The sequence below is a fragment of the Anopheles darlingi genome, chromosome 3 (assembly GCF_943734745.1).
Source record: "Anopheles darlingi chromosome 3, idAnoDarlMG_H_01, whole genome shotgun sequence".
Taxonomy (NCBI): Eukaryota; Metazoa; Arthropoda; class Insecta; order Diptera; family Culicidae; genus Anopheles; species Anopheles darlingi.
This window is the reverse complement of record NC_064875.1, coordinates 10143332-10155019: the sequence shown is the minus strand read 5'-3', so window position 1 is coordinate 10155019 and position 11688 is coordinate 10143332. Positions and strand designations below refer to the sequence as shown.

Sequence of the window (11688 nt, the reverse complement as noted above, 5' to 3'; positions counted from 1 at the left end):
AGCGCCGGAACGGACGATAAACAGAGAACAGTGCAGTAGCGTATCCCTAGCGTGGTGGTGGAAATGATAAAATTTCGTTCGTGTGATTCGCCGTTGGTGTGATGGAAATTTGCGCTGGAAGAGACGCTCTGGCTAAAAAAAACCTGCGATAGAATCCAAGACCGCAAACACACTTACATAGCCCACACACACACACACCCTGCACACACATACACACGTGCGCGGTTTTGGACAAACCCCAAATCAGTCGGTGGCACATCCGCTGCGCGTTTTACAACTTCGCTTACACACACACACACACACACACATCGCGTGAAACGTGGAGTAAACTCATCAAACCGGCGATGACGGAATCGATTCGTGGCTTCAAAGCGGAGGGGGGATACCGTGCATGGACTCATCCCGGAACATCCTGTTAGCACTTCGATCCAGAATTTCCGAAAAAACCAATAACTGCACTGCGCTCGTGGTGGTGGTGCTGGTGCTGGTGGTTGTTGCCGGGGAAATGGAAGCCAAAAAGCCCTGCTGGGTTCTTGGTCAGCCAGACCAGGCGGACGCAATGGTGACGGTGACGAACATCGGCAATCCGATGCCGATGTTGAGCATCCAACCAACCAACCAACCAACCAACGAACCAAAGAGAGAAAACGAGATCGAGGGTTCAGTTTTATGATTTCCCTTTCCCTTGCTGCGTGCTTATGCGCTGGAGGGTGATCGTGACCGAAACGCTGGTTGACCAACATCGTTTGCCGCTTCAGGTCCTTTCCCCCTCGCTGCTGCAAGGGTGCGCCCCCTCACTTGTGTCTGGTTTGTGTAACGATGTCTCGCGGTGCCGGTGGATCGCTTTTTCTAACGGGATTGACCGGAACGCTCCGTCTCTCGGACGGGGCAAGTGTGGGATCATCATTTGAACGTTCTATGCCCTGGGGGACGGGGACGGAGAGAACATGCGCTCCGGTGCATCTGTTTGATGCACCGGCGGTCACTAGAAGCTGACCGAGGCACCCGAGAATGGAGGAACGAGAATGTTGGAATAATAATCGCCACCACTGGTGGCGAAGCATCCGAGGAGCGCCGATAAAAACCTCGCCATACTTGCAGAGCTGCTGCTGCATTTGGAGTTTTTTTGTCCTTTTTTATGCTCGCAGCAGCTTTTCCGACATTTCAGTCAAAAGAGAAGGCAACGGCAGCAAAAGCAAATCCACGAAAATTCACGAAATGAACGGATTGACGGATGCCCGTGCCCGAAAGCCGGCATACGGCCACGTCCGCCTGTGTGTTTGTGTGTGTGTGTGTGTGTGTGTGTGTACGTGTGTGGAAAGCGATGTTTGGAGCAAAATTGGGATGTAACCAAACCGAGCTACTGGCCAGATGACCGGGGGCACACCAGACAACCAGCCAACGTTCGATTTACCGAGGGTTTGTGGTCGCTGGTTCCGATTGCCATATGCCTTCGGGGATGGTCTGCCTCCATCCCCCCCGTGGGGAGGCGAACAAGTTTTTGCTTGGTGTAAATTTTATCGTTAACATTATCGACCGTGACGAACCACCACACATGGTAAGCGGATGTGTCACGTCAAACATCAGATCAGAACATCGAACATGTTATGTGATCGGATTGCAGCCCCGGGAGTAGTGATTGGATTGGTGAGATAGCGATGGTTGGTTTTGTTTGATTTAGATTCTGCCCCCCCCCCGGAGCGGCCACACCGGTGGTTTGGCTAAATGCAAATGTTCATGATTTTTGTTTTCCCTTTTTTGAACGCGTTGAACGAGACTTCCACTCCTGGGGCGGTCATTAGTAAGTTGTGTAAATCGATTTTGTGTAATACGTGATTGGTTTTCGGTATGGTATTCGTTTGGTTTTGTACCTTCATTATTTTGTATCAATAAAAAGTATTTATTTTCCCCTTCATTTGTGTTGCTTTCAATTATCTTTGCGTTTGGTTTGTTACGATATCACTTATGTGTTCGTTTGCTGTGAGGTAGGTTTTCTTTATTTTCTTTTGGACTTTTGTGTTTGTTTCAGGCTTCCCATTTCTTTTCTTTAGCTACTTGATCGGTTGAATGTGTTGCACAATGTGTTTGAAAGGTTTGTTTTAGTTAGTAAAATGTATAAGTTTTAGTATCTCAAATATCGAAAAGTTAACGTAGGTCAAAGCCCATAAAATTGACCAAAGCATCGTGACTGAACCGGATCCCTTAGCGCACATGCCATCACTCTGTCTGTGTTGAGGTACTATACACACGCTCTAGTGTCCTGACGGCGAAGCGCAATCAAAAATCCACCACCCCAGTCCCGATTCCTGCCAAGGACACATTCCATAAGCATCGTCGTCATCGTCGACGACGAAAAGCTGCGTGTGTACATCGCAGTATTCACGCAATAGACAAGGTGTTAGTTTGGCTAGCAATTCATTTCTTTATGTCTCAAGCTCGCACACAAAACGCACAACCGGCGGCCTGTGTTCGCGGCCTATTCGCGGCCTATCCGTCCCATCTTTCCCGTGTCGAGCTCGTTTCACGCGAATGGAATGCCAAGGAGTGGCCGGAAAAGTTGCCAAAAAAATTCCAACATTCCAGCAGCAGCAGCAGCAGGCTGCCAGCCAAGTCTTCCAAAGGCACAAAGGCTGGCTAGGACGAGTCCTAGAAGGTTTTCGCGTCTTCTTTTTTCTGTTCTTCATTTTGCTACCACCTCGCACCCAATCGGATGCCGTTCACAATGCCGAGCCCAAATACCGGAAGCAGCGAGCTTCGAGGTCTCACAAGGTTGTGCTCGGTGGCAGCACAGGTATGCCCGAACGACCAGAATTTATTGGTACAAAATGAACCCGCTACGTGAGCAGGGGCATGAATTTATTTCAATCGTTCCGGACCACCCCAAAGGAGGAGTCCTCGGAGCTCGGAGACCCTTTTTTTTGGGGGAGGCTCTTCCACGTTGGCCACCACGACACGACGACAGCGTGGTGGAGCTTTCAGGCCACGAAAATGAGGAACCCAAAAAAGCAACAGGAACATGGAATGGAATGGAGCAGAGCTCGACGACTTGATATGCACACCGCCTTCGCGGCATATTGACGCCGGCAACAGCTTTGCGCGGGGATCGAACTGTGCCCGGGCGCTGAATTGGCCACAAAAGCCAAGCCACGGGCTCGAGCGGTGGTGGTGATGGTGGACAGAAATCACCCCCAACCCCAACCTGACGTCAACGACTTGTTGGAATGAAATTCGTGGCAACATTCTTGCTCGCGCTGTACATATTTTCTGTCGCCATCTTAATCCCGGAGCGGATCCCGGCGTGGCGCAGCGACGCGACCGGTCTGAGCCACCAGGTCAGGCGATGGAACAACGGATACACACACACACGCCGGGTGCTTTTTGGGGGGCTTCCGTCGGAATACCCGAGCCAAAGATATAACCATATATCAGGCTTAAGCTGCAAACTGCAGAGCGATGTGAAAGCTCTCGGTAGTGCCAACCCAAAGGGGAGGTTGAATGATTTCCCTTTTTTGCGGGAGGGAAGCTGTTCAACAGGAGGGTTGGAAGCTGATCAGCGTTATCATCACGAGGGAAGGTAGATTCCATGGCAGGTGTAATGGTGATAAAAAAAAGGGAAAAATATTCATCCTCATGCCTTTGAGGGCAAACAAGGTACTAGCAGCAGAACAACCGCGGTTATCGATGTTATGATGTTGTTCTCAGGATGAAGTTGAAGAAGATGAAAAGTGGAAAAACTCGACCGATAACGCTTCGAATTGTTTACAATGTGTGGAACGATTTTGAAGTAAAAATTTCACGGAAAAGGTTATAGAAAAATCACTTTAGAAATGTAAAACAATATTTTGCAGAACCCGACGACGCTAAATAAATCAAAGCAATCGCATCGTACGATCCACATCGTAGCGTGTGGACAGCGATATTGGACCGATAAGCAAACTTTCGGCCGTCGCAGTAAATCTAGAAAATTGAAACAAGAAAGCATTAATATCGGTCCAATTTCCATACATGTGTGCGTGGGCAGACATGTGTGAGTGTGTTTTTTATGGTTTGACATGGAAAATTCTAAGTCCTTATAGCTCCTTTCTGTAGCTAAAAATCGTAAAGTGGCTGTTAGCCGCTCATTGTTTGTGTCTCATGTTTAGTTTTATTAAAACGCAAAATGCAAAGGCAAAAAACAAAGTGTTTCCTCCATCCACTGAGCACTATCTATGGGATCTGCAATTGAAAATCGCAGTGAAATCGCAGCGCATGGACCGCCCGCCTTTAATATTGCTAGCCCAACTTGAATTCGAAAAGATCAAGACTTACTGCGATTGTTACACAAGATGAGGGCCGATGGCTTGAACGTAGAACTGGAACATTTAGCAACCTGGGCGATTAACGTGTGGATTAGCTTCCGATAAACCTTGAACTGTAGGATCAACTTACTCGTTTTGTTCTATATTGGAACGATCGATCTTTGCATAGTTGAGTTACAAGTCGTTGGAGTTAATAAAACTAATCACAATTCGTCACAAACGCAGTTGAAAGCACACCGAATTGCATTGCTTCTTATCCCGATGGCCTCACGAATGCAACTGCCATCAGAAACAGAACCAATGGCTACTTGATCTTGGGAACAATTTCATGGCAATCTTTAACAAAAAATATCTAAAAATAGTTGAATTACTTTATAAAAAAATATAAAGTCAATTTATTGGTTCGTTAAATTCTTTAAATATCCTTATTAAATTATTCCCAAATTATTTTACTACTACAACCAATAACAATTCCTGCTGCATGTACTATGCATAGTGCTGCAGACGAACATCGTACGAACAACGTACGAACCAGCACAATCATTCTCGTAGTAGCATAGAGAATTCTCTCCACCATTTGTGCTATCTAATACAAGGACCTCATGACCTCGGTCGTGGTTGCTGTGCTGCAACTGACACCGAGAACTTCCGCAAAAAGCGGAGAAATGTTGCACACGGAACAAATGTTCCATCACTTCCACCCACACCCACATCCCGGAGCCCCGGAACATGCCGGGATGCTGCGGACTCCTTGGGCTAAACAAGCAAACCAGCCATCGTGTCGCTCCACCGGGAACAAATCGGTGGCGAATGTGGGTGACGCTTGTAATATTTGTGCCAGATTTGGCAACGGAACAACAACTCGGTGCTGGCCCCATGGCCCCAAGGCCACGTGTGTGTGTGTGTGACTGTTTTTGCTTGTTTGGATTTATTTCCGTTCACATTTTGCTTCCCAAAAAAAAAACAGAGAGCACGACAGAAAGAGAGCGAGTTACAAGAGGTCCTCAGCCATGAACTGGCAGGAAGGAAGTGTCTGAAAATGTCCTAAATAATTGCTTCCTAGCACTGTCACGGTGTCACACAGGTGTCCACACATACACACACACACATTGGGGCGCGCGCGGTTCTTGTACCATTTTCGTTTTCCACACACAAAAGAAAAATCATGGAAAACACAGGTAGAGTATGAGACACCCAAAGGGAACGAAATTCCGTTGAGAAAAACAAACCCACCACAAGGTACCGTCTCCCCACGGGAAGGGGGGGCATATCCCGGCTGCCCTAGTAAAAGACCAGACCACGTGATGGAACCCCTTCCGAAACCCCCTTTCCCCTCACCGCTCCTCCTCGAGGACGTCCCAATAAAGGGGCATATTTGAATAAAATTCTACCGCAACCGCGACGACCAAACGAACCGCCTTTACGGGGTGCGATATCTGCAGCGAACCACTCGGACTGCATTCAATCTCTGCCAGCCACATGCCTCACACACATACACACACATACACATACACTCATGTGTGAGCTGGTGCTGCGGGAAATCAGCACAAAACATAACATCCTTTTTAACACAACATACCCACCGCCGCCCGTGGGCACCATCCGACCGTCTGACGGTCGGTCGTGGTGGCGCGATCCCTTGGATTCCCCCCGAGAGCTGGTGCTGGGCCTGATGCTGCTCGGTCGGAGTGAACGGAGTGGTTCGCTTCGTGGTACGCTGCCAAAGGATTCGTAGCCAGCGAGAGGAAGAGAGAGAGAGAGAGCAAGTAAAAAAAGCAGGAAAATCAGTCACAACATGCTGCCGGAGCCATCGCCATTTATGAATATTCAACGCCGGAGAGCAGGGAGACGCTGGGGGGCTTACGGGTTACGGAAAAAGGGAAGCAAATCAGATCCACCATAAAGCGGAATCTCGGAACAAGTCGGTGGTGTGGCCAGCCCTTTTTTTTTCGTCCGTCTCTCGTCTCGATGTGTGTCTGGATCGAAGACGTTCCTGTACGTACGCTGCTGCTTCTTCTGCATTTTATGTGAACACACACACACACACACACACACATGAACGGACGGCACAGAGAGCAAAAGGTTGAAAGGCACTGTAAGCGAGCTAGTAGTACTCCGGAGAAGGATATTTACATTCCAGAAGGACTGTTCTTCGCCAGAAAGGAGGGAAAAAGCATCCAACACTTACGAGGTGCAGCTTTTTCCGCCGGCAAAGTGCTGGAAAATTAATAGTTTCCCATCATAAGAGCTGGAGTTCCAATTTTCTTAAATATAATTCTCTTCCCTTTCTCTCTCTCTCTCTGTCACACACAGAGCGCAAGGAACTTTCCGCAAGGAACGTAAATCGAATCAGGAAGGAGCTTAAGTGAGGTGAACCCAGAGAACCGAATCGTCCTCATCGTCCTCATCGTCGTCGCCATCGTCGCCGACGTCTTCAGGTGGCTCGAAATTTTGTGAAAGAATTTTCCAGCCAGCGAAAAAAGTTTTCCACAACCACGCGCGCACACCACCCCATTCCTCGGTGCGGTGCGGTGCACATTCGCAAGTTAAATTACCCAACACGGTGTAATGATAAGTGATTATTAAGTGCAAAAAGATCGCAGATAGGCGTCGGCCCCAGACCAACCGAGGTTTAAGGTGCGGCTTTTTCCCTCCCCATCATTCGCGTACACCGCTTCCCCTCGTTTTTCGTTCCATTTTCCTCACAAATTTCACGCCAACCTACTCGAAGGACCCTCCACGGTTCCGTTGCTTTGGGCGCCCTTCGTAGTCGCGCTTCTTTCGAAAGGCCGCGAGGAATGTAGGTTGCACGAGCCCAGGTGGGGTTTGATAAGGAAAAATAAATTACCTTTTCCGGCAGGGAGGAACCAGTGGCCGTGAGCTTTTAATTTTCCACCTACCCTCCCTCCTTCTCCACCCCACAAGACGACGTTTGGAGCCATAGCGAAAGCTTCCGCTTCTTGGAAGAAACATACTTTCTTCCTTCCGGTGGTGCTGGTAGCGATCCATTACCTTTCGCCATGATACGAGCGAGCGGCCGGAGCCAACCAGCCTAGCCTAGCGAGTGAAATTGAAAATCATATTCATTGATAAATTACTGTGTGTGTATGTGTGTTGCTTCCACGCGTGCATGTGTGTTTGGTATAGTGAGTTGTGCTAGAACGACGAGTCCTCGCGCATAAAACGGAACGGAAACATTGTAACGATTGGATAAGGCGAAGCAGCAAATTTGGAGTGTCGTACATGTGAAGGTAAGTCAAGAAATGCAATTTGTCTAAACACATTTTTCTAACATTCAGCCGTGGCTGTGGCACATTTTCCAACAAAAAATGATGAAAAACGAATTAATTTTTTTTTTTGAAACGCCAAGAAAAATATGCTAACGAAGCATAGTCGGCATATTGTTTCCAACCGTTCCGGTTGGTTTGCATCTGTTCCGGAAAAAGGAAGTTTCCTCGTCAGAGCGAACGCATTATTCGGGCCAAATTCATCGTGATGGTAAAACATAACGGCGTACAATTTGATTACCGTCACCGACGGTTGCTTGTCAAAAATGTCAAAGCATTTCGAGAACGGAAGCATTCCTCTCTAGCAGGCGCTGCCCATGATGAGCCACAGTAGCAACAGCTACTGACTGAAGACGAACAAAGTAGCAGAAGCAGCAGCAGCAGCAGCATCTTGTCACCGTCGCGGACTCCGTAACCACGATGACGTCGGTTTCGGTGAATTGATAATTTGTTGAATTTAAATAATTTCTCCATTGCTTCGCATCTGCCTGTTTGGCTATTCTCCAACAACGGAAAAGCTACCACCATTCACGATCGATCGGCCGGAGAAGATGAATAAGGCGAAAAAAAGGAATGTGTCACGCGTGGAGCGGCGTGGCCACGGGGAAACTTTTTTGATTCGATCAAAGCCCCCGCTCCCCCGCGTCATTGGTGTGACTTTTCATCCCTCGAGGTTAAGCGGAACGTTTCCGGGAACAACATTTCCTGGGAGAGAGAATTTTTATTTTTATTTTTTGGATCGAGAGTGAAAGGACTTCTTCTTAAAGTCTTCAACTGGAGTGAAGGCGTCTCTTTAAGAGCGTGTCTCTTTCTCTCTTTCTCTGCACCGATGTTGAAGTGACTTACCGGAGGAGAGGACCATCGAGTCCTAAAACTTGAGCTTAAGTAAATGTTTGTCTGCAGATTTATTATCATTATTTTGCCCACCCCCATCTTCTTCGAATATGCAAAATGTGTATCCTCGACGCTCGCCCACGAGACGCGTGAGGCAATGGGGAGGCCGAAACTGCGCAACCATGAAAGCGCTAATCTTATCATGATTAATATCAATCTCGTTTGGCCGCTCCTCCACCTTCGCCGTCGCCGCCACCACCTTCTCCATCGCTTTCGCTATTGAAAAGCCTTCGATTTGGCCCACATAATCTCATTATGAAGTTTGGTCTCGAAAAGGAAAACTCTTATCCTTTGTCGGCCCTCACCACCTACACCCAGTCTCTTCCTCTTTTTCTTCTTTTTAATGTTGCCACAACTGCCCAGCTAACAAGGCCTCCTGGACCGCTGTGGCTGTGCGTCGAATCGATTTAAATATGATCCTCGATGCGGTGCGGAACGGAACTCGGCGTTAGGTGATTCCCTCGGTATGCCCTCAGCATCGGATGCTATCCTTTCGCCAGAAAACTTCAAAGAACCAGACAACGGACTAACTTTCTATCTTTTTTCTCTGTATCCCTCGCCCCCGCTTTTGTTATCTGGAATTCACTCGATAGGCCGGTCGGTTGTGGGCCTTTCTGCAAATAAAGCGACCGACTAGCGACAGCCTCCGGTGAACTTAATCTTTGTCCTGGGGAAGGGCAGGGCCGGGCGAATCGGTTCGGCGGCGGCTATGTAAATGTCGAACCCTTCGTTTGTAAAGTGATTGATAAGGAGTATCCTTGCTTGCTGGTGGGTGGGAGTTTTTTTTCCTTTTTCCTTCCATCCTCGATGAACTTTCAATCCAACGATTCGGAGGTACGTCTTTCGTGGTATTTAGGTGTTTTTTTTCCTCGAGTTTTCGATGCCTGTATCCGATCCTATCGACAATTTGAGACATGTTTGATCGCTCGGGTATTTAAAGGGGGGTTTTGTGTCCTTTGCAAAAGTTCAGCTTTGAACCGCAGAGCGTACTTTAAGCTGATTTCTTTGCGTAATTGTTCGCAGCACTCAAAAAAGGACAATGGATTTAATATCAAGCATGCATTGAACACCTTGATTTGCGAACTTTTTTTAAAAATTAAATGTCAAGCATTGTCTTCAATCAATAGCAGTTATTCTCTGACTATTTTTAAAGTGATCTTCAAAGAGAGAATACAACAAGAATGTCTTTCAGCAAAGGCTTAATTGACTATTCCATTATTAAGATCATAATATTGTAGGGATTTTTTTTAATACTACAACCTTCTCTCTAGAGAAAGTTATTCATTCTCGTGTCTTTAAGAGCTAGTTCCAAGTAACAAGGCAACGATAAGGACCTGCTACTAATTTTAAATTACTTCCAAGTAAAGCATTTAAAACTTTCACTCAAACAACCTACCAAACCCTTCATCCCATCCTCAACCCCAACGGCTAGGATGCTCGTTACCGATCTCGCAGGAAAGCCTCTTGACCATTTGCCAAGAGTGTTGAAAAAGTGTTCCCGGCAAGTCCCGGTGTCAGCCGCTGGGACACAGAAGTCAATCACACCCCGGGTCCAGGAAAGTCATCATTTCCTATTCCATCAACTACCCGCAAACGAGATTGCAGTCCAAATTTAATGAAAGATATATTAAATTTGCTCTTCCTTCCGGTGTCCATTCGCCACACGCACACACACACACACCAACGCCAACGTCCCTTGCAACACATGCGCACATGACGCAGACCGGTCACTGGAGCGCTATTCGAGGCATTCCCAGTTTTGGACGTGGAAGGGCAAGGTTCTGTTCAAACTTCCTCCAACTCCAACATCTTCGAGCCAAATGCTTTATGTCGTTCTGGGCCGGAACATAAATTTACGCCCTAGCACTCCCTCGCACCGTCCCCTCCCCGCAAAGGCCATCCGAGGCAAATGGAGAGCCTCCGGGGAGAGTGGTGATGCCGGGGTGAGTTTCCTTCAGGTTCTGACATTGTTTGAAGCTGTACATCGTCATCCCGGTTTCAGCGCGAGGGCAGCCACATTCCCGGATGTCCCTTCCGCTTCCACGCGGTGAAAATGCAAACCTCTCCCCGCAAGCCAGCAACTAGCCTGGACGTCCTGGGCACAGAATCGCCATCCCTAACGACGTTCGGTGGTTGGTGTTGGTGGTGGAGAGCCTCGGTGCCACTTTCCGGGGACGAAACAATATCCAGCAACTTCTTCGAAAGTATAGCACAAGCGGGTGTGTTGTGTGTCCTGGGAGTGCAAACATAATATCCCTTTTGCGACTTCAGGGGCCCGCGCGGGACCGCGTGCTATTACTTGCATCAAAGCGACGAGCGAACGGTCTGGGAAATATCCTCGGGACAATGGCGACCGCGTTCGCTCGCGAGAGAGAGAGAGAGAGAGAGAGAGAGAGAGAGAGAGAGAGAGACGGAAACAAGGCGGAAATCGAGGTTAGGTTTCCCTAGTACACTAGTAGCACCATGTACCGCATCCTAGATCAGGGCCAACTAGTGTCTTTGTCGTGGCTTGTCTTGTTCTGCGTTGACACAATCAGATCACCAGAGTATCAAAGAAGCGAAGCCGATTCGCGGTATCCGGGAGTTCGCCCTTCGCCAATGTCCATTATCGGTGTACGTCGATAAGACAAAAATCCGCGAACCTTGAACTAACCTTCCGGGGGATAAGGAAATTGGATTTCCTCGAGCGAAAGACGAATGCTTTGTGCAGATAGTTGATAGAGCCGCATTTCTTCGCGAGAGCATTTCTTGGAATCCATGTTCTACTCAATCTTCAGTATTAATCGAACAGTACGAGGCGACCATTGGTGGTGGGAGTTCAAAATGATGCGCTTGAGAAAACGCAATACAGTTCTTGAACACGTTCCTTTAGTAATCTGAGTAATTGGTTGTAATCCTTCCAGCAATCCTTCACTAACGAACCAAGCACATTGTCTTTAGCTTCAGCATCATCATCATCCTCAACAACAGCAAAGACAAACAGTGCGCATCACATTGAACGCTCATTGCGGGAACTCCTCAAACCGGTATCAGGATAAAGCGTCCCTTCGAACTCCACTTCGACCGAGAGCAAAATGAATTGATTCCTTGCGTATACGTAACGTATGTCAGCTCGGGAATAGAGATAAACCCAGCGATACAGGCGGTGGCAGCAGCAGCAGCAGTAGCACCACCACCGGGCACCAACTTAATCTGTAACACAATACGTT

At 47.9% G+C, this 11688-nt stretch overlaps 1 protein-coding gene across 1 annotated transcript in view; it reads left to right on the top strand.

The window, feature by feature from the left end:
- Positions 1-6828: 6828 nt before the first annotated feature.
- LOC125954947 (leucine-rich repeat-containing protein 15) overlaps positions 6829-11688 on the top strand; it is a 62702-nt gene continuing 57842 nt past the window's right edge. The window contains exon 1 of the mRNA XM_049685658.1: positions 6829-7549. The gene's annotated coding sequence lies outside the window, so the exon portion shown is untranslated. The remainder of the gene's footprint in view (positions 7550-11688) is intronic.